Source organism: Emys orbicularis, chromosome 23 (genome assembly GCF_028017835.1).
Source record: "Emys orbicularis isolate rEmyOrb1 chromosome 23, rEmyOrb1.hap1, whole genome shotgun sequence".
NCBI lineage: Eukaryota > Metazoa > Chordata > Testudines > Emydidae > Emys > Emys orbicularis.
Window position 1 is genome coordinate 88420 of NC_088705.1, and position 21078 is coordinate 109497.

At 51.9% G+C, this 21078-nt stretch overlaps 1 long non-coding RNA gene across 1 annotated transcript; it reads right to left on the bottom strand.

Moving 5' to 3' along the window:
* Positions 1–7688: 7688 nt before the first annotated feature.
* Positions 7689–8893, bottom strand: LOC135893694 (uncharacterized). The gene is made up of 3 exons (XR_010562334.1): positions 8813–8893; positions 8330–8447; positions 7689–7770 (listed from the first exon to the last, which is right to left on the bottom strand). It is a non-coding gene; the product is annotated as an uncharacterized LOC135893694 (long non-coding RNA).
* Positions 8894–21078: the final 12185 nt, after the last annotated feature.

A 21078-nucleotide genomic window follows, 5' to 3' on the forward strand; every position in this document is an offset into this window, starting at 1 on the left:
AGCCACACCTAACCCGCTTCACCTCTCTCTTTCTAGCAACTCAAAGGACAAAATGGACAAGACGACACAAGCACCAAAGAAACTGCAGGAAAAGGGAAGAAAAAGCCACGGACAAAGGCTGCACACACCGCACACACTGCACCCCTGCACCGAGGGCTCGGGTTCGACACTTCTCCGCACAGGCTTAATCCCCCTTCAGGTGCCCGGTAAAAGGACCTCCCTGTAAACAAGGATCAAGGTCCATTCCTTGCCAACCAAAATGCTTTATGGGTCCCTTCCATAGCTGAGGCTGAGCGACCCCCCTTTAAAAAGGCTTGAGGTCTCTGTGGGTTTGAGCTCCTTAGGACCTAGCCTTTAAAATGCCCCATGCCGTTGACCTCTCCCTGTCAGAAGGGTGCAGGTCTCCCCTTTCTAACTCCTCTTGGGCCGTTGGCACTCGCTGGGCAACGAGACCACCCACTTCTGAGGGAAGGGAGGTCTCTCCTTTACAGCGCTTTTCGCTCTGGCCCATTGGAACGCCCCTGGCTTAAGGACCATCCTGTAAGGAGGGTTTCGGTCTCCTTTGCCATGCAAATTAAGCCACAGGTCACTTTGACACGCCCGGCAAAATGACCGCCCTGTAACCAGGGTGTAAGGTCTTATACCTCTCACGCTTAAGCTAGGGGAGCCTTTCTGTGCCTGCGGCTGAGCGACTCCCCCCGACCCCCCACCCCTTGAGAAGGGTTGAACTTCTGTTTCTCTTAGTCACAGTAAATTCCCACAGAATGATTTCTTCTTGGCGTTTTTGAGATTTGAAGTGAAAGCTTACTTGGGACCTATCCCGGTCAGATGGAACATGGTGTGGCGAAGGGGCGGCTGTAAGGGGATGGCGGAGGCCGTGGAAAATTCGCCCCTTTTCTCAAAAAAGCCAAGAAATGGCCCAACCAAGCAAATGTCACAAAGTCTGGAAATGAACAGCTGAGGTGGGGGGCTCCTTTCAGACCCTCACTTCCGTCTAATCCTTCCTCTAGTCCTTTTGCCCTGCCCAATTTACACCGCTCAACCAACCACAACTTTCACCCTTTGTTTTCTTGTGCACAATAAAGAACACTGTCGGACTGATGAGTGTCAACTGTAGGGATTCGGACAGCTCCGTTAGTTGTGTCCGAATTCCAGGCCTTGTCTCTCTTTGGTGATAAAGAGAGGAGATTCCTCGGGCTACGTTCGAAGAGATTCATGTGGCGGTCCTTTCTGAAATGTGTTGATGTTGAGATGTTGTAGGTAGATGCGGTGGTTTTCAGAGCCGGCACGTGGGTGCACCTAACCCTACTAACAGGACCGCGTCACAAGTAAGAGGGGTCTTTTCTGGTAAAGGTTAGGGGGCACAAAGTTGTCATTTTCTTGGTGGGGTAGGAAGGTAAGTCGGGAAGGGTGTCGCTGAGGGACGGAGGATTGATTGGAAAGGGGACACTCAGCAGGATCCCTCCCTTACCTGTTCATTTCCAGATCTTTTCACATTGGGGACTCCCCCCCTGCTCCATTGTGTACAGGAGGAGTATTTTACTAAAGAAAGGGTGACTGCCCTGTAATCAGGGTTCAGGTCGCTTTCCCTTTTCTCCTCTCTGCATTGGCCCTCTTCACGCCAAGGTCCAAAGTGAGCTCCCTCTAACTAGGGGGTGGGTCTTTCCCTGCCTTTCACAAGGTAACACTGCCATTTGGAAGGTAGTTCTAGAAACCAGCCTCTTGAGAGGGTTCAGGGTTTGTCCTACTAGCTGTCCCGTGCCCTCCTCACTCACTCACGCACTCAGCCAAGTCAAAGCCCGCGTCCTCTGCATCCACCTGGACCCGCGTTCTGCCGCAAGCTCTCCTGCGCTCTGAAAGAGATCGGTGCCGAAAAGTAGGTATTGGGGTAATTTCCGGCACGGGCAAGTACCTTGCCAATGTAATCTGAATGTACCTTGTACTCGTGCTCTCTACTGAGCCACACCTAACCCGCTTCACCTCTCTCTTTCTAGCAACTCAAAGGACAAAATGGACAAGACGACACAAGCACCAAAGAAACTGCAGGAAAAGGGAAGAAAAAGCCACGGACAAAGGCTGCACACACCGCACACACCGCACCCCTGCACCGAGGGCTCGGGTTCGACACTTCTCCGCACAGGCTTAATCCCCCTTCAGGTGCCCGGTAAAAGGACCTCCCTGTAAACAAGGATCAAGGTCCATTCCTTGCCAACCAAAATGCTTTATGGGTCCCTTCCATAGCTGAGGCTGAGCGACCCCCCTTTAAAAAGGCTTGAGGTCTCTGTGGATTTGAGCTCCTTAGGACCTAGCCTTTAAAATGCCCCGTGCCGTTGACCTCTCCCTGTCAGAAGGGTGCAGGTCTCCCCTTTCTAACTCCTCTTGGGCCGTTGGCACTCGCTGGGCAACGAGACCACCCACTTCTGAGGGAAGGGAGGTCTCTCCTTTACAGCGCTTTTCGCTCTGGCCCATTGGAACGCCCCTGGCTTAAGGACCATCCTGTAAGGAGGGTTTCGGTCTCCTTTGCCATGCAAATTAAGCCACAGGTCACTTTGACAAGCCCGGCAAAATGACCGCCCTGTAACCAGGGTGTAAGGTCTTATACCTCTCACGCTTAAGCTAGGGGAGCCTTTCTGTGCCTGCGGCTGAGCGACTCCCCCCGACCCCCCACCCCTTGAGAAGGGTTGAACTTCTGTTTCTCTTAGTCACTTTAAATTCCCACAGAATGATTTCTTCTTGGCGTTTTTGAGATTTGAAGTGAAATCTTACTTGGGACCTATCCCGGTCAGATGGAACATGGTGTGGCGAAGGGGCGGCTGTAAGGGGATGGCGGAGGCCGTGGAAAATTCGCCCCTTTTCTCAAAAAAGCCAAGAAATGGCCCAACCAAGCAAATGTCACAAAGTCTGGAAATGAACAGGTGAGGTGCGGGGCTCCTTGCAGACCCTCACTTCCGTCTAATCCTTCCTCAAGTCCTTTTGCCCTGCCCAATTTACACCGCTCAACCAACCACAACTTTCACCCTTTGTTTTCTTGTGCACAAGAAAGAACACTGTCGGACTGATGAGTGTCTACTGTAGGGATTCGGACAGCTCCGTTAGTTGTGTCCGAATTCCAGGCCTTGTGTCTCTTTGGTGATAAAGAGAGGAGATTCCTCGGGCTACGTTCGAAGAGATTGATGTGGCGGTCCTTTCTGAAATGTGTTGATGTTGAGATGTTGTAGGTAGATGCGGTGGTTTTCAGAGCCGGCACGTGGGTGCACCTAACCCTACTAACAGGACCGCGTCACAAGTAAGAGGGGTCTTTTCTGGTAAAGGTTAGGGGGCACAAAGTTGTCATTTTCTTGGTGGGGTAGGAAGGTAAGTCGGGAAGGGTGTCGCTGAGGGACGGAGGATTGATTGGAAAGGGGACACTCAGCAGGATCCCTCCCTTACCTGTTCATTTCCAGATCTTTTCACATTGGGGACTCCCCCCCTGCCCCATTGTGTACAGGAGGAGTATTTTACTAAAGAAAGGGTGACTGCCCTGTAATCAGGGTTCAGGTCGCTTTCCCTTTTCTCCTCTCTGCATTGGCCCTCTTCACGCCAAGGTCCAAAGTGAGCTCCCTCTAACTAGGGGGTGGGTCTTTCCCTGCCTTTCACAAGGTAACACTGCCATTTGGAAGGTAGTTCTAGAAACCAGCCTCTTGAGAGGGTTCAGGGTTTGTCCTACTAGCTGTCCCGTGCCCTCCTCACTCACTCACGCACTCAGCCAAGTCAAAGCCCGCGTCCTCTGCATCTACCTGGACCCGCGTTCTGCCGCAAGCTCTCCTGCGCTCTGAAAGAGATCGGTGCCGAAAAGTAGGTATTGGGGTCATTTCCGGCAGGGCCGTGTACCTTGCCAATGTAATCTGAATGTACACTGTACACGTGCTCTCTACTGAGCCACACCTAACCCGCTTCACCTCTCTCTTTCTAGCAACTCAAAGGACAAAATGGACAAGATGACACAAGCACCAAAGAAACTGCAGGAAAAGGGAAGAAAAAGCCACGGCCAAAGGCTGCACACACCGCACACACCGCACCCCTGTACCGTGGGCTCGGGTTCGACACTTCTCCGCACAGGCTTAATCCCCCTTCAGGTGCCCGGTAAAAGGACCTCCCTGTAAATAAGGATCAAGGTCCATTCCTTGCCAACCAAAATGCTTTATGGGTCCCTTCCATAGCTGAGGCTGAGCGACCCCCCTTTAAAAAGGGTTGAGGTCTCTCTGGGTTTGAGCTCCTTAGGACCTAGCCTTTAAAATGCCCCGTGCCGTTGACCTCTCCCTGTCAGAAGGGTGCAGGTCTCCCCTTTCTAATTCCTCTTGGGCCGTTGGCACTCGCTGGGCAACGAGACCACCCACTTCTGAGGGAAGGGAGGTCTCTCCTTTACAGCGCTTTTCGCTCTGGCCCATTGGAACGCCCCTGGCTTAAGGACCACCCTGTAAGGAGGGTTTCGGTCTCCTTTGCCATGCAAATTAAGCCACAGGTCACTTTGACAAGCCCGGCAAAATGACCGCCCTGTAACCAGGGTGTAAGGTCTTATACCTCTCACGCTTAAGCTAGGGGAGCCTTTCTGTGCCTGTGGCTGAGCGAATCCCCCTGACCACACACCCCTTGAGAAGGGTTGAACTTCTGTTTCTCTTAGTCACAGTAAATTCCCACAGAATGATTTCTACTTGGCTTTTTTGAGATTTGAAGTGAAAGCTTACTTGGGACCTATCCCGGTCAGATGGAATATGGTGTGGTGAAGGGGCGGCTGTAAGGGGATGGCGGAGGCCGTGGAAAATTCGCCCCTTTTCTCAAAAAAGACAAGAAATGGCCCAACCAAGCAAATGTCACAAAGTCTGGAAATGAACAGCTGAGGTGGGGGGCTCCTTTCAGACCCTCACTTCCGTCTAATCCTTCCTCTAGTCCTTTTGCCCTGCCCAATTTACACCGCTCAACCAACCACAACTTTCACCCTTTGTTTTCCTGTGCACAATAAAGAACACTGTCGGACTGATGAGTGTCAACTGTAGGGATTCGGACAGCTCCGTTAGTTGTGTCCGAATTCCAGGCCTTGTGTCTCTTTGGTGATAAAGAGAGGAGATTCCTCGGGCTACGTTCGAAGAGATTCATGTGGCGGTCCTTTCTGAAATGTGTGGATGTTGAGATGTTGTAGGTAGATGCGGTGGTATTCAGAGCCGGCACGTGGGTGCACCTAACCCTACTAACAGGACCGCGTTACAAGTAAGAGAGGTCTTTTCTGGTAAAGGTAGGGGGCACAAAGTTGTCATTTTCTTGGTGGGGTAGGAGGTAAGTCGGGAAGGGTGTCGCTGAGGGATGGAGGATTGATTGGAAAGGGGACACTCAGCAGGATCCCTCCCTTACCTGTTCATTTCCAGATCTTTTCACATTGGGGACTCCCCCCCTGCCCCATTGTGTACAGGAGGAGTATTTTACTAAAGAAAGGGTGACTGCCCTGTAATCAGGGTTCAGGTCGCTTTCCCTTTTCTCCTCTCTGCATTGGCCCTCTTCACGCCAAGGTCCAAAGTGAGCTCCCTCTAACTAGGGGGTGGGTCTTTCCCTGCCTTTCACAAGGTAACACTGCCATTTGGAAGGTAGTTCTAGAAACCAGCCTCTTGAGAGGGTTCAGGGTTTGTCCTACTAGCTGTCCCGTGCCCTCCTCACTCACTCACGCACTCAGCCAAGTCAAAGCCCGCGTCCTCTGCATCCACCTGGACCCGCGTTCTGCCGCAAGCTCTCCTGCGCTCTGAAAGAGATCGGTGCCGAAAAGTAGGTATTGGGGTCATTTCCGGCAGGGCCGTGTACCTTGCCAATGTAATCTGAATGTACACTGTACACGTGCTCTCTACTGAGCCACACCTAACCCGCTTCACCTCTCTCTTTCTAGCAAGTCAAAGGACAAAATGGACAAGACGACACAAGCACCAAAGAAACTGCAGGAAAAGGGAAGAAAAAGCCACGGACAAAGGCTGCACACACCGCACACACCGCACCCCTGTACCGTGGGCTCGGGTTCGACACTTCTCCGCACAGGCTTAATCCCCCTTCAGGTGCCCGGTAAAAGGATCTCCCTGTAAACAAGGATCAAGGTCCATTCCTTGCCAACCAAAATGCTTTATGGGTCCCTTCCATAGCTGAGGCTGAGCGACCCCCCTTTAAAAAGGGTTGAGGTCTCTCTGGGTTTGAGCTCCTTAGGACCTAGCCTTTAAAATGCCCCGTGCCGTTGACCTCTCCCTGTCAGAAGGGTGCAGGTCTCCCCTTTCTAATTCCTCTTGGGCCGTTGGCACTCGCTGGGCAACGAGACCACCCACTTCTGAGGGAAGGGAGGTCTCTCCTTTACAGCGCTTTTCGCTCTGGCCCATTGGAACGCCCCTGGCTTAAGGACCACCCTGTAAGGAGGGTTTCGGTCTCCTTTGCCATGCAAATTAAGCCACAGGTCACTTTGAGAAGCCCGGCAAAATGACCGCCCTGTAACCAGGGTGTAAGGTCTTATACCTCTCACGCTTAAGCTAGGGGAGCCTTTCTGTGCCTGCGGCTGAGCGACTCCCCCTGACCACACACCCCTTGAGAAGGGTTGAACTTCTGTTTCTCTTAGTCACAGTAAATTCCCACAGAATGATTTCTACTTGGCTTTTTTGAGATTTGAAGTGAAAGCTTACTTGGGACCTATCCCGGTCAGATGGAATATGGTGTGGCGAAGGGGCGGCTGTAAGGGGATGGCGGAGGCCGTGGATAATTCGCCCCTTTTCTCAAAAAAGCCAAGAAATGGCCCAACCAAGCAAATGTCACCAAGTCTGGAAATGGTGAGGTGGGGGGCTCCTTTCAGACCCTCACTTCCGTCTAATCCTTCCTCAAGTCCTTTTGCCCTGCCCAATTTACACCGCTCAACCAACCACAACTTTCACCCTTTGTTTTCTTGTGCACAATAAAGAACACTGTCGGACTGATGAGTGTCAACTGTAGGGATTCGGACAGCTCCGTTAGTTGTGTCCGAATTCCAGGCCTTGTGTCTCTTTGGTGATAAAGAGAGGAGATTCCTCGGGCTACGTTCGAAGAGATTCATGTGGCGGTCCTTTCTGAAATGTGTGGATGTTGAGATGTTGTAGGTAGATGCGGTGGTATTCAGAGCCGGCACGTGGGTGCACCTAACCCTACTAACAGGACCGCGTCACAAGTAAGAGGGGTCTTTTCTGGTAAAGGTAGGGGGCATAAAGTTGTCATTTTCTTGGTGGGGTAGGAGGTAAGTCGGGAAGGGTGTCGCTGAGGGATGGAGGATTGATTGGAAAGGGGACACTCAGCAGGATCCCTCCCTTACCTGTTCATTTCCAGATCTTTTCACATTGGGGACTCCCCCTCCCCCCGCCATTGTGTAAAGGAGGAGTATTTTACTAAAGAAAGGGTGACTGCCCTGTAATCAGGGTTCAGGTCTCTTTCCCTTTTCTCCTCCCTGTATTGGCCCCCTTAACGGCACCCGACATAGTCACTCTGCAGAGTAGACTCTTGCCCCTCCGCAGCCTTGATACCACAGAGCCCCTACCCAACGTGGAAGCACACGGTCTGTGAAGAAAACTAGAGGGAGCACACATGAGGAATTCAAAGCACTGACCTCTTACTCATAGCCAATTATGAACAGTCCTCAGGTTTCCGCCTCCCAGATATCTGCTTAGAAGGATGTCCAGGTTGCTCAGGTCCACTTGTGCCAGCTTCTTCTGTGGCTGGGGCTCCTGGCCAATTCCTCTGCAAGCGCAGCTTCAAAAGCCAAGCATGAGCCATCACTACACAAATCTCTATTGGTGTGTGAAATCTTGCCCTCATCCCTGCCTCTCTCTCCCATCCCATCTACATCAGCCCCACTGGATGAACAGAAACTGAGTGATCATTTCTCTCGTGGAGCAACAGTGACACCAGGCAGTAACAGTGCCACCAGGTGGCCACTCGGTGTAATTGCACAGAACATGTCTCTCATGAAGCAAAAAGGAGACTGCGTGGCTACCCCGGGTAATCACAGAGCATTTCCTTCATGGAGCAATATTGACACCGGGTGGACACTCTGTATAGTTGCACAGAGCATTTCCCAAATAAAGCAACAGTGACACTGGGTGGCTAATCCAGGTAATGCACAAAGCATTTCCCCCATGGAGCAACAGTGGCACTGGGTGGACACCTGGGGTAATGCACAGAGCATTTCCTTAAGGAGCAACAGTGACACTGTGCCGTGATACAGCAGGGCCAGAGAGCAGCAGGAGAATGGTAGAAGAAAACTAGAGTGGTACGGATGAGCAATAGAGTGCCATAATTGTTCACTCACAGCCAGTCATGGAGAAGACAAAGCGGAGGACTGTTCATCTCTGCTTACAAGGATGTCCAGGCTGCTCAGGTTCACTTCTTCCAGTTTCTCCTCCGGCTGGGGCTCCTGGGCGATTCCTCTGCAAACACAGCATATAACCCAAGCAGGAGCCATCACTGCCCAAAGTTCTACTGGTGTACGAGATACTGCCCTCCCTCTCCCATCCACTGTACATCAGCCCCACTTGATGAACAGTGACAGTCAACTCCCACAGTCACCCCCACCACTACCAATGGAGGATCTAGTACCATCATGCTTCTCTTCCCCCTCCCAATGCCCCATTGGGTTGCAGACGCCCCAGACCAAGCCTGTGAGCATGCACCATTGCCCATGTTCTATGCAAGGAGACAGGACAAGGGGAGAGAGAGAGAGTATGTTGGCCAACATATGAGAGCTCAAAGAGAGACACATAGGAAGAAGGACAAACTCACCACCTGTACTCACCTTTCCGGTTCCAGGCCTCTGCTCAGGTGAACATGCTCCTCCCTGTCCAAGAAGATCAGCTGCTCCCAAGATAGGGAAATTCTCCCTCTGCACCCAGAACAAGGAGGAAAACTTTTATTACAAACCGAGCCCCACCTAAAGGGAAGCAGATGTTTGTACTCAGCCTTTACCACACATGTATCTTAGGCCTGGTCTACACTACACCTTTAATTCGGATTTAGTGGCTTTAATTCGAATTAACTCTGGAACCGTCCACACAACGAAGCCATTTAATTCGAATTAAAGGGCCCTTTAATTCGATTTCTGTACTCCACCCCGACGAGCGGAGTAGCGCCAAAATCGAATTTGTCAATTCGAATTAGCGTTAGTGTGGCCGCAATTCGATGTTATTGGCCTCCAGGAGCTATCCCACAGTGCACCATTGTGACCGCTCTGGCCAGCAATCTGAACTCGCATGCACTGGCCAGGTGGACAGGAAAAGCCCCGGGAACATTTGAATTTCATTTCCTGTTTGCACAGCGTGGAGAGCACAGGTGACCACAGAGAGCTCATCAGCACAGGTAACCATGCAGGCTGATAATCGAAAAAGAGCACCAGCATGGACCGTACAGGAGGTACTGGATTTGATCTCTATATGGGGAGAGGATTCAGTGCTAGCTGAACTGCGTTCGAAAAGACGAAATGCCAAAACTTATGAAAAAATTTCCAAGGGCATGATGGAGAGAGGCCACAATAGGGACACAGATCAGTGCCGCGTGAAAGTCAAGGAGCTCAGACAAGCCTATCAAAAAGCAAAGGAGGCAAACGGTCGCTCCGGGTCAGAGCCGCGGACATGCCGCTTCTACGCTGAGCTAAATGCATTTCTAGGGGGGGCCGCCACCACTACCCCACCTCTGACTGTGGATTCCGAGCTGGGGATAATCTCATCAGGGACACCTGATGATTCCGCGGAAGGGGAAGAGGAGGAGGAGGAGGACGAGCTGGCAGAGAGCACCCAGCTCTCCGTTCTCCCCAACAGCCAGGAACTGTTTCTCACCCTGACTGAAGTACCCTCCCAAGCCTCCCAAGCCAGCACCCAAGACCATGACCCCATGGAAGGGACCTCAGGTGAGTTTACCTTTTAAAATATAAAACATGGTTTAAAAGCAAGCATTTTTAATGATTAATTTGCCCTGAGCACTTGGGATGCATTCGCAGCCAGTACAGCTACTGGAAAAGTCTGTTAACATGTCTGGGGATGGAGCGGAAATCCTCCAGGGACATCTCCATGAAGCTCTCCTGGAGGTACTCCAAAAGCCTTGCCACAAGGTTTCTGGGCAGTGCAGCCTTATTCCGTCCTCCATGGTAGGACACTTGACCACGCCATGCTAGTAGCAAGTAATCTGGTATCATTGCCTGACAGAGCCTGGCAGCGTATGGTCCCGGTGTTTGCTGGCATTCAAGCAACATCCGTTCTTTATCTTGCTGTGTAATCCTCAGGAGAGTGATATCGCTTAGGGTAACCTGGTTGAAATAAGGGAATTTAATTAAGGGGACTGAGGTGGCCGTTCCTACTGGGCTGTTTGCCTGTGGCTGAAAAGAAATCCTTCCCTGCATTTAGCCAAGTGCAAGGGGGGGGGGGAGGATTGGCCCAGAGCTTTTCGCGTTTTGCTAGCAGGGATCTTCCCTGATACCAGCCAGGCGGTGGGGGGAGGGATAAAGCACTCATCCCAGAGAATTCATGGCGGGTGGGGGGGGGGGTGTTAGTTTGGTTCCTGCAGGGATCTTCCCTGATACCAGCCACGCGGTGGGGGGAGGGAGAAAGCACTCATCCCAGAGAATTCATGGCGGGTGGGGGGGGGGTGTTAGTTTGGTTCCTGCAGGGATGTTCCCTGATACCAGCCACGCGGTGGGGGGAGGGATAAAGCACTCATCCCAGAGAATTCATGGCGGGTGGGGGGGGGGTGTTAGTTTGGTTCCTGCAGGGATCTTCCCTGATACCAGCCACGCGGTGGGGGGAGGGATAAAGCACTCATCCCAGAGAATTCATGGCGGGTGGGGGGGGGGTGTTAGTTTGGTTCCTGCTGGGATCTTCCCTGATACCAGCCAGGCGGTGGGGGGAGGGATAAAGCACTCATCCCAGAGAATTGGATGGGGGGGGGGGGGTGTTAACCTTCAGCAGCAGAAAACAAGCTAACAGGAAAACTGCAGCACAACGGGCTTTGCTTGGTATGTGGGAAAGCAGGGCGCAGAAGCCTAAAGACAGTGGCTTACCATGGCAGCATGCAAGGTGAATTCTGTTGCCCCGACCTGCGTCTGTGATCTCTAGCAGCAAAGCCACAGGCACTCAATATTAAGAGGCAAAATGCGACCTTGCACAGAAATCACATGTGCTATGTAATGTGAATAGTATACACCGTGAAAGAGTATAAGCATTGTTCTGAAAAATGTATCTTTTAAAAAAATTCTCTCCTTTTTTCACTCCCTCCAGCAGGTGCAAATGTTTCAAGCCTCCCTCCTCCTTCCCGAAGGCTATCCCAGATAAGGCGTCGTAAAAAAAAAACGAGAGAAGAGATGTTTTCCGAAATCATGCAATCCACCAGGAATGAAAGAGCTCATCTGAATGAGTGGAAGGAGACGGTTTGCAAGTATAGGAAAGAAGCCAGTGACCGTGAGGACAGGAGGGACCAACGTGAGGACATGAGGGACCAACGTGAGGACATGAGGGACCAACGTGAGGACAGAAGGGACCAACGTGAGGAGAGGAGAGACGCTCGAGATGAGAGGTGGCGGCAGGAAGATCAGAGGAGTCGGGAAGCAACGCTGGGGCTGCTGCGTGAGCAAACAGACATGCTCCGGCGTCTGGTGGAGCTTCAGGAACGGCTGCTGGAGAACCGAGTGCCGCTACAGCCCCTGTATAACCCCCCTACCTCCTCACCATGTTCCATAGCCTCCACACCCAGACGTGTAAGAACACGGGGGGGGAGGCTCCATACACCCTCCCATTCCACCCCAGTGGACAGCCCAAGCAAAAGGCTGCCATTTTTTTAACCTTTTTTTACTGGGCTTTTCCTTCCCGCTGATCCTCCTCCCAAACCCCACTCAGGTTCTGTGCCGCTACAGCCCCTGTATAACCCCCCTACCTCCTCACCATTTTCCATAGCCTCCCCACCCAGATGTGTAAGAACACGGGGGGGGGAGGCTCCGTACACCCTCCCATTCCACCCCAGTGGACAGCCCAAGCAAAAGGCTGCCATTTTCTTAACCTTTTTTTACTGGGCTTTTCCTTCCCGCTGATCCTCCTCCCAAACCCCACTCAGGTTCTCTCCCTCTTTTTATAATCAATTCATAAAGAATAAATGATTTTTAAACAATGGTGACTTTATTTCCTTTGAAAGCAAGCTGGGGGAAGGGGGAGGGTGGGTTCCTTACAGAGAATGAGTCAATAAAGGGGGCGGGTTTTCAGGAAGGATAAACAAACATAAATTTCACACTGTAGCCTGGCCAGTCATGAAACTGGTTTTCAAAGCTTCCCTAATGCGCAGCGCTTCATCGTGTGCTCTTCTAATCGCCCTGGTGTCTGGCTGCGAGTAATCAGCAGCCAGGCGATTTGCCTCAGCCTCCCACCCTGCCATAAAGGTCTCCCCCTTGCTCTCACAGAGATTGTGAAGCACACAGCAAGCAGTAATAACAATGGGGATATTGGTTTGGCTGAGGTCTGAGCGAGTCAATAAGGATCGCCAGCGACCTTTTAAACGGCCAAATGCACATTCTACCACCATTCTGCACTTGCTCAGCCTGTAGTTGAACAACTCCTGACTCCTGTCCAGGCTGCCTGTGTATGGCTTCATGAGCCATGGCATTAAGGGGTAGGCTGGGTCCCCAAGAATAACAATTGGCATTTCAACATCCCCCACGGTTATTTTCTGGTCCGGAAAGTAAGTCCCTTGCTGCAGCCGTTTAAACAGATTGGTGTTCCTGAAGACGCGAGCGTCATGAACCCTTCCCGGCCAGCCCACATGGATGTTGGTGAAACGTCCCTTGTGATCCACAAGTGCTTGCAGCACCATTGAGAAGTACCCCTTGCGGTTTATGTACTGGGTACCCTGGTGCTCCGGTGCCAAGATAGGAATATGGGTTCCATCTATTGCCCCACCACAGTTAGGGAATCCCATTGCAGCAAAGCCATCCACTATGACCTGCACATTTCCCAGAGTCACTACCTTTCGTAGCAGCACCTCCGTGATTGCTTTGGCTACTTGCATCACAGCAGCCCCCACAGTAGATTTGCCCACTCCAAATTGATTCCCGACTGACCGGTAGCTGTCTGGCGTTGCAAGCTTCCACAGGGCTATCGCCACTCGCTTCTCAACTGTGAGGGCTGCTCTCATCTTGGTATTCTGGCGCTTCAGGGCAGGGGAAAGCAAGTCACAAAGTTCCATGAAAGTGCCCTTACGCATGCGAAAGTTTCTCAGCCACTGGGAATCGTCCCACACCTGCAACACTATGCGGTCCCACCAGTCTGTGCTTGTTTCCCGGGCCCAGAATCGGCGTTCAAAGCCTATAACCTGGCCCATTAACATCATAATCTCCAAAGCACCGGGGCCCGCGGTCTCAGAGAATTCTGTGTCCGTGTCCATGTCCTCATCACGCTGGTCGCTGCGCTGCAATCGCCGCCGCCTCCTCCTCCTCGCCTCTTTTTTCTGGTCCTGTGTAAGCATAAACTCCACGAGAAAGCGCGAGGTGTTTATAATGTTCAAGACTGCGTTCTGGAGCACAACGGGATCCATGCTTGATGCAGAATGGAGTCTGCAGAGTTCACTCAGGAAAAAAGGCGCGAAATGGTTGTCTGCCGTTGCTTTCAGGGAGGGAGGGGGAGGCTGTACCCAGAACTACCTGCGACAATGTTTTTTGCCCCATCATGCACTGGGGTCTCAACCCAGAATTCCAAGGGGGGTGGAGACTGCGGGAACTATGGGATAGCTATGTAAAAGCTACCCACAATGCAACGCTCTGGAAATCGATGCTACTATGGTAGCTTGGACGCACACCACCGAATTAATGGTGCCTAGTGTGGCCGAATACATTCGAATTTATAAAATCGGTTTCCTAAATTCGAATTATATAAATTCGAATTAATCCTGTAGTGTAGACATACCCTTAGAGGCCACCTGGGGTATTTCTCAGAATGTAGTTGCCCTGGACCAACAGTGACACCCAGTGGCCAATCACGGCAATGCACAGAGCATGTCCCCCAGGCAGCAGCAGTGACACTTGGTGGCCACTCGCGGCAAAGCACAAAGAATTTCCCTCGTCGAGCAACACAGACACTACGTGGCCACTCAGGGTATGGCAGAAACCATTTCCCCCCCACAGCGCTGCAGTGATACTCGGTGGCCAGCCGGGGTAATGCCTGTGCTGTCTGCCTTGGACCATCAATGCCATCCGGTGGCCAGGCAGGGTAACATACAGACTGTGTTTCTCCTGGAGCAGCGGTGACACCCGGTGGCCAGTTGGGGAAAAGCGCAGCGTGCATCTGCCCTGGAGGAGCAGTGACAGCCTGTGGGCAGCAGGGGCAGCACCAGCCCCTTCCTCATTGGGGGAGCTGAGGTGGGGTAGACAGAAAATTGTGGCAGTTGCATCCCCACCACCACCACGAGGCCTCACCCCTCACTGAAGTGCAAGTTCCGCCTCCTCCCCTCAAAGGCTCCGGCCCTTCACCAGCCCAGAGGCCAGAAGCCAGAGCCAGGCAGGGTAGGGCGACTGCTGCGCTAGGTGGCGCAATGATGCAGGCAGCCACAGCGCTCCCCACTCTTGTCCTTGTGCTGGGTGGGGTCCCGGGGCTGTGGCTGCTCCTCAGTTCTCGGCCGCCCTTCGACCGCTCACAGACCTTAAGAGCCGCTCGGGTTGGGGTCGGGCTCCAGGGCCAGCAGAGCCCTCGGGGAGCAGTAACCACGAGGGTTAGGACCCAGGAGCCCAGGCTGGAGCAGGTCAGCCCGGAGTGCTGTGCAGAGCCCTGGACCCTCCACATAACGTGTGTGGTGCAACTTGGTGACTGGAGACACAGGCCAAGGGCTACTCTCAGACCCCTGCTCACGTCCGCTACTGAATATTGCCTGCTTCAGAGAGGATACCTAGAGTGGCATGACCAGGGAAGCTCACCCAGTGATAGAGAAGGAAGAGACTTGAGGACTGAGCATATCCGCCCTCAACCCTCTTCCCGTTACACCTTTAGCATTACAACCAAAAAGCACCCCTTGCAACGGCACCCGACATAGTCACTCTGCAGAGCAGACTCTGGCCCCTCCCCAGCCTCAATCCCACAGAGCCCCGTGCCCAGTGAGGAAGCTCACGGCCTGTGAAGAAAACTAGAGCGAGCACAGATGAGGAATTCCAAGCACTGACGGCTTACTCACAGTCAGTTATGCGGAAGGCAGAAAGCGGAGGACTGTTAATCTCCGCTTACAAGGATGTCCAGGCTGCTCAGGTCCACCTCTGCCAGCTTTTCCTTCGGCTGCTGCTCGACTGTTCCTCTGCAAGCGCCACAAATAAACCAAGCAGGAGCCATCACTCCACAAAACTCAATTGATGGGCAAAATCTTGCCCTCATCCCTGCCTCCCTCTCCCATCCCGTCTACATCGACCCCACTCGATGAACAGAGACTGCGTCAACACTGACAGTGATGCTCCACTCTCGCGCGCACTGCCCCGCGTGATTTTTGTCCCCTCCCACTTCTACATGGCTTCCGAGACCTAGCCAGTGGGGCTGCACACCTAGCACGCCTGCCCGTGTTCAACGAAAGGAGACCGAACAAGTAGAGACAAGGACAGACCGAGAAAGTGGGTCAGACAACACACTAGAGAAGAGAGAGAGAAACATGGAAGGAAGGCAAGAAACTCACCAGCTAGAGTCATCCTCCTAGATGCAATCTTTCGCTGCGGTGGACACACCGCTCCTGGCCAGACAAAATGAGCAGCCCCTGATAACGGGGACCTTGTCTCCCTCGTAGCCACAGCTAGACGGGAACCTTTTCTTACAAACACAGACCAAGCTAACGGCGCATCCCTGCCTGGAGCCATGTGGGCCGTGACCAGACTCCTCACCAAACCAGACACTTAGCTCACTGACAGTGACGGCTGCTCCGCTTCCAGCTAGATGGCATCGCCATAGCCTGGCATCAACAATGCTCACTGTCTCATGGCTCTTGCGCGCCTTCCATCTCACAACGGGGGTGGGCTCTTACCCTTGACTTCTTTCTCCATCCTACTAAGCAGAACACAAGAGGGAAAAACAAAAGTTATCATCGGTGTATGTTCTTCTTCTCCCTGTCCCATTACACCTTTATAGATACAATTAAAAAGCACACAACACACACTCAACCTCTGGAATTGCTGGCCAGAGAATGCTGTGAAAGCCAAGACTATAATAGGGTTCAAAAAAGGATTAGGTCAATTCATGGAGAATAGGTCCATCAATGGCTATTAGTCAGGATGGGCAGGGATGGTGTCCTTATCCTCTGTTTGCCAGAAGCTGGGAATGGGCGACGCAGGATGGATCACTTCACGATTACCTGTTCTATTCATTCCCTCTGAAGCACCTGGTATTAGCCAGTCGGAAGACAGGATACTGGGCTAGATGGACCTTTGGTCTGACCCAGTATTGCCATTCTTACGTTCTAATGTTAAGCAGCCCGTTGCACCTGCACCCAAGAGAGTCACTGTGCAGAGGAGACTATTGTCTCTTCCCCTGGTCGTAATCCCACAGCTAATCCCAAAATAGGTAAATTCTCCTCCCACACCCAGAACAAGGAGGAAAACTTTTATGAGAAACCAAGCCTCACCTAAAGGGAAGCAGCCGTCTGTACTCAGCCTCTACCATGCATTTATCTTAGGCTTCAGCCGTGCCGCTAAAAGTCGTGAAGTGTAGTTATGAGGGAGGCAGAAAGCTGAGGACTGTTCATATCTGCTTAGAAGGATGTCCAAGCTGCTCAGATCCACTTCTGCCAGCTTCTCCTCTGGCTAGGGCTCCTGAACAACAATTCCTCTGTAAGAGCAGCTGCAAAAGCCAAGCAGGAGCCGTCATTACACAGAGCTCTTGCCCTCATCCCTGCCTCCCTCTTCCATCCTATCTACATCTGCCCCCCTCAATGAACAGAGACCGAGTTAACACCGACAGTCACCGCTCCACTCTCGCACCCACTGCCCTGCATGATTTTCGTCCCCTCCTACTTCTCCATGGCTCTCGAGACCTAGCCTGTGGGGACGCACACCTACCACACCTGCCCTTGTCCTATGAAGGGAGACGGCAAAATGAGAGGAGAGGACAGAAAGAGTCCATGGGGCTGGTCTATGGATAAGTTCAGTAGGCATCAGTGGCTTAGTCATATGCAGGGCCGGTGCAACCACTAGGCGAACTAGGCGGTCGCCTAGGGCGCCAAGTGGTTGGGGGCGCCCACTGGGTCTTAGTGTCCACCCTTCTGGTTTTCCTATCCCTTTTCTGACCCTTCCTGCAGGCTCGGAGTCTTCCTGGGAAGGGGATCTAGTAGTTAAAAGAGAAAAAGCCTCCAGCCTGCCAGACCTATTAGCACAACACTGAAATTGTTAAAGAGCCATTCAAGGGGTAATGAAGCCACTGAACAGGCAGTTGCCAACCCCCAGGTATATACTGTCAGTTTCTGAATGTACTGACAAAAACAGTTGTGCATGACGGTCATATTTACTCAGGACATGTCAGTCTACAGGATCTTAGTTTAAAATTTGCTTTAAAAATATTTCATTAGTGAGTTGGTGAAGATTATAAAATCACATCTCTAAAAAATCCTTGCATAGATTTTTAGATGCACAATCATCTTTAGCCTTAAATGCTTGGATCTTCAGACATATGATTTTTTAAATAAATCCTTCAAAAGACCTCCCTTATCTAAAATACACATTTTAATTGGAAGTAAGTTTTTTTACTATAGTAAAGTCTTCCAGTCCTTTCTGCTCATCCATTTCTCCCTTCACCCCCTCTCCCCCAACCCCCATTGAAGAGAGCCCTTAAATGGACAACAGCCCTTTGCTTCCAGATAGTCAGAAGTAAAGAAAGGGAAACTCTTTGTCCAGCTATCTTTTGATGAACTAGTTTTAAGCAAAATCAGTACCTTAGTAAGATATAAAATCCTTTGTTATGCCTAAAATCTTTGGAAACATATTTTTTAAAGTTGGTGAAATTTCATAAACATGTGTATTGTTATGGAGATCACACACAGAAAATTAGTGTTCCCTTTTTCTAAAAGCAATGAACATTGTTATGAACACACTAAACCTCTGTAACTGATTAATTTAAAATATTGTCTGTTTCAGTGAGTTAAATATGTAGTAATCTGGAATGATAACTTTATGAAGGTTTAAGAGTACATTTAAAATATAAAATCAGCTTAGAAATACTGATTAAGAAAATGTAAAACAGAGAAGAGCTGCATCATGTATTCCATAATATTTAATGTTGTAGTAAGGGTGAGTAAGCTGTCTTTCTGAATACAAAGTTTTTGCAAATAAATGTCTGACAAACTTCAGGGCATATCAAAAAACCTGTGACTGACATTTTTTATTCCCAAGTTTAGTGCTTTTAATTAGGTACCTTCTGCATGTCCATTCCACGTGAGGGAGAGGATACAGGGATCTCTGTGGGGAACTGTGACTCTAAGCCACCGTGAGGCGGGCCGGGCATCTTGTTATTCTTTCTGCTTTGTCCCTCCGCCCCCGCCGGGCTGCAAGCTCAGGCTGCCGTCAGGCATAGGGGCACCAGTTTAATAATACTGCATAGGGCCCCATAAATCCTAAGGATGGCCCTAGGGGAGCCAAAAAGCGGTGCCCTTGCTCGGCAGGGAAGAACTGCCTTCCGGAGACCCCAGAGAGCCAGAACGTCGGCTTGCGGGGGCGGCGAGCCCCAGCCATGGAGGAACCAGCGCGGCGCAGGGGGGCAGCAGCCCTGCAAAGGCGGCAGCGCCGCTAGCGGGTAGCAGCCGTGCCCCTTGCCCCTCCTGCCCAGGTTGCGGACAGGCGCCCCCCCGGGGGTTCCTGCAGGCTGCAGCAGATGCATGCGGGCAGAGGCCCCCGTGTGTCCCCCAGGTCCCCCCTCGCTGTGCTCGGGGTCTGCGGCTCCCGGGCATGTGAGCCACTGCCGGGGCGCGGGGCCCTGAGCCTGCTCTTGGAGCGGCAGCAATGGTGGCAGCTCACACTCCCGGGAGCCAAAAAGCCTAAGCGCAGCGAGGGAGGAGCCGGGGGACGCATGGAGACCACTGCCCGCATGCATTCACTGCATGGAGCAACAGTGACACTTTGTGGCCACCGAAGGTAATCCACAAAGCATTTCCTTCATGGAGCAACAGTGACACTGTGTGGCCCCAAGGGGTAATGCACAGAGCATTTCCTTCATGGAGCAACAGTGACACTGGGTGGCCATGCAGGGTAATGCACAGAGCATTTCCTTAAGGAGCAACAGTGACACTGTGTGGCCACCGAAGTTAATGCACAGAGCATTTCCTTCATGGAGCAACAGCGACACCATCTGGCCACACGAGGTAATGCACAGAGCATTTCCTTCATGGAGCAACAGTGACACCGTGTGGCCACGCCGGGTAATGCACAGAGCATTTCTTTAAGGAGCAACAGTGACACCGTGTGGCCACACGAGGTAATGCACAGAGCATTTCCTTCATGGAGCAACAGTGACACTGGGTGGCCACGCGGGGTAATGCACCAACCATTTTCTACATGGAGCAACAGTGACACCGTGTGGCCACACGAGGTAATGCACGAGCATTTCCTTAAGGAGCAACAGTGACACCGTGTGGCCACACGAGGTAATGCACAGAGCATTTCCTTCATGGAGCAACAGTGACACCGTGTGGCCACGCTAGGTAATGCACAGAGCATTTCCTGCATGGAGCAACAGTGACACTGTGTGGCCACGCGAGGTAATGCACAAACCATTTTCTACATGGAGCAACAGTGACACCGTGTGGCCACGCGAAGTAATGCACAGAGCATTTCCTGCATGCAGCAACAGTGACACCGTGTGGCCACGCCGGGTAATGCACAGAGCATTTCTTTAAGGAGCAACAGTGACACCGTGTGGCCACACGAGGTAATGCACAGAGCATTTCCTTCATGGAGCAACAGTGACACTGGGTGGCCACGCGGGGTAATGCACCAACCATTTTCTACATGGAGCAACAGTGACACCGTGTGGCCACACGAGGTAATGCACGAGCATTTCCTTAAGGAGCAACAGTGACACTGTGTGGCCACGTGAGGTAATGCACAGAGCATTTCCTTAAGGAGCAACAGTGACACCGTGTGGCCACGCTAGGTAATGCACAGAGCATTTCCTGCATGGAGCAACAGTGACACTAGGTGGCCACGTGGGGTAATGCACAGAGCATTTTCTGCATGCAGCAACACTGACACTGTGTGGCCACGCGAGGTAATGCACAGAGCATTTTCTGCATGCAGCAACAGTGACACCGTGTGGCCACGCCGGGTAATGCACAGAGCATTTCTTTAAGGAGCAACAGTGACACCGTGTGGCCACACGAGGTAATGCACAGAGCATTTCCTTCATGGAGCAACAGTGACACTGTGTGGCCACGTGAGGTAATGCACAGAGCATTTCCTTAAGGAGCAACAGTGACACCGTGTGGCCACGCTAGGTAATGCACAGAGCATTTCCTGCATGGAGCAACAGTGACACTGTGTGGCCACGCGAGGTAATGCACAAACCATTTTCTACATGGAGCAACAGTGACACCGTGTGGCCACGCGAAGTAATGCACAGAGCATTTCCTGCATGCAGCAACAGTGACACCGTGTGGCCACGCCGGGTAATGCACAGAGCATTTCTTTAAGGAGCAACAGTGACACCGTGTGGCCACACGAGGTAATGCACAGAGCATTTCCTTCATGGAGCAACAGTGACACTGTGTGGCCACGTGAGGTAATGCACAGAGCATTTCCTTAAGGAGCAACAGTGACACCGTGTGGCCACGCTAGGTAATGCACAGAGCATTTCCTGCATGGAGCAACAGTGACACTGTGTGGCCACGCGAGGTAATGCACAAACCATTTTCTACATGGAGCAACAGTGACACCGTGTGGCCACGCGAAGTAATGCACAGAGCATTTCCTGCATGCAGCAACAGTGACACCGTGTGGCCACGCCGGGTAATGCACAGAGCATTTCTTTAAGGAGCAACAGTGACACCGTGTGGCCACACGAGGTAATGCACAGAGCATTTCCTTCA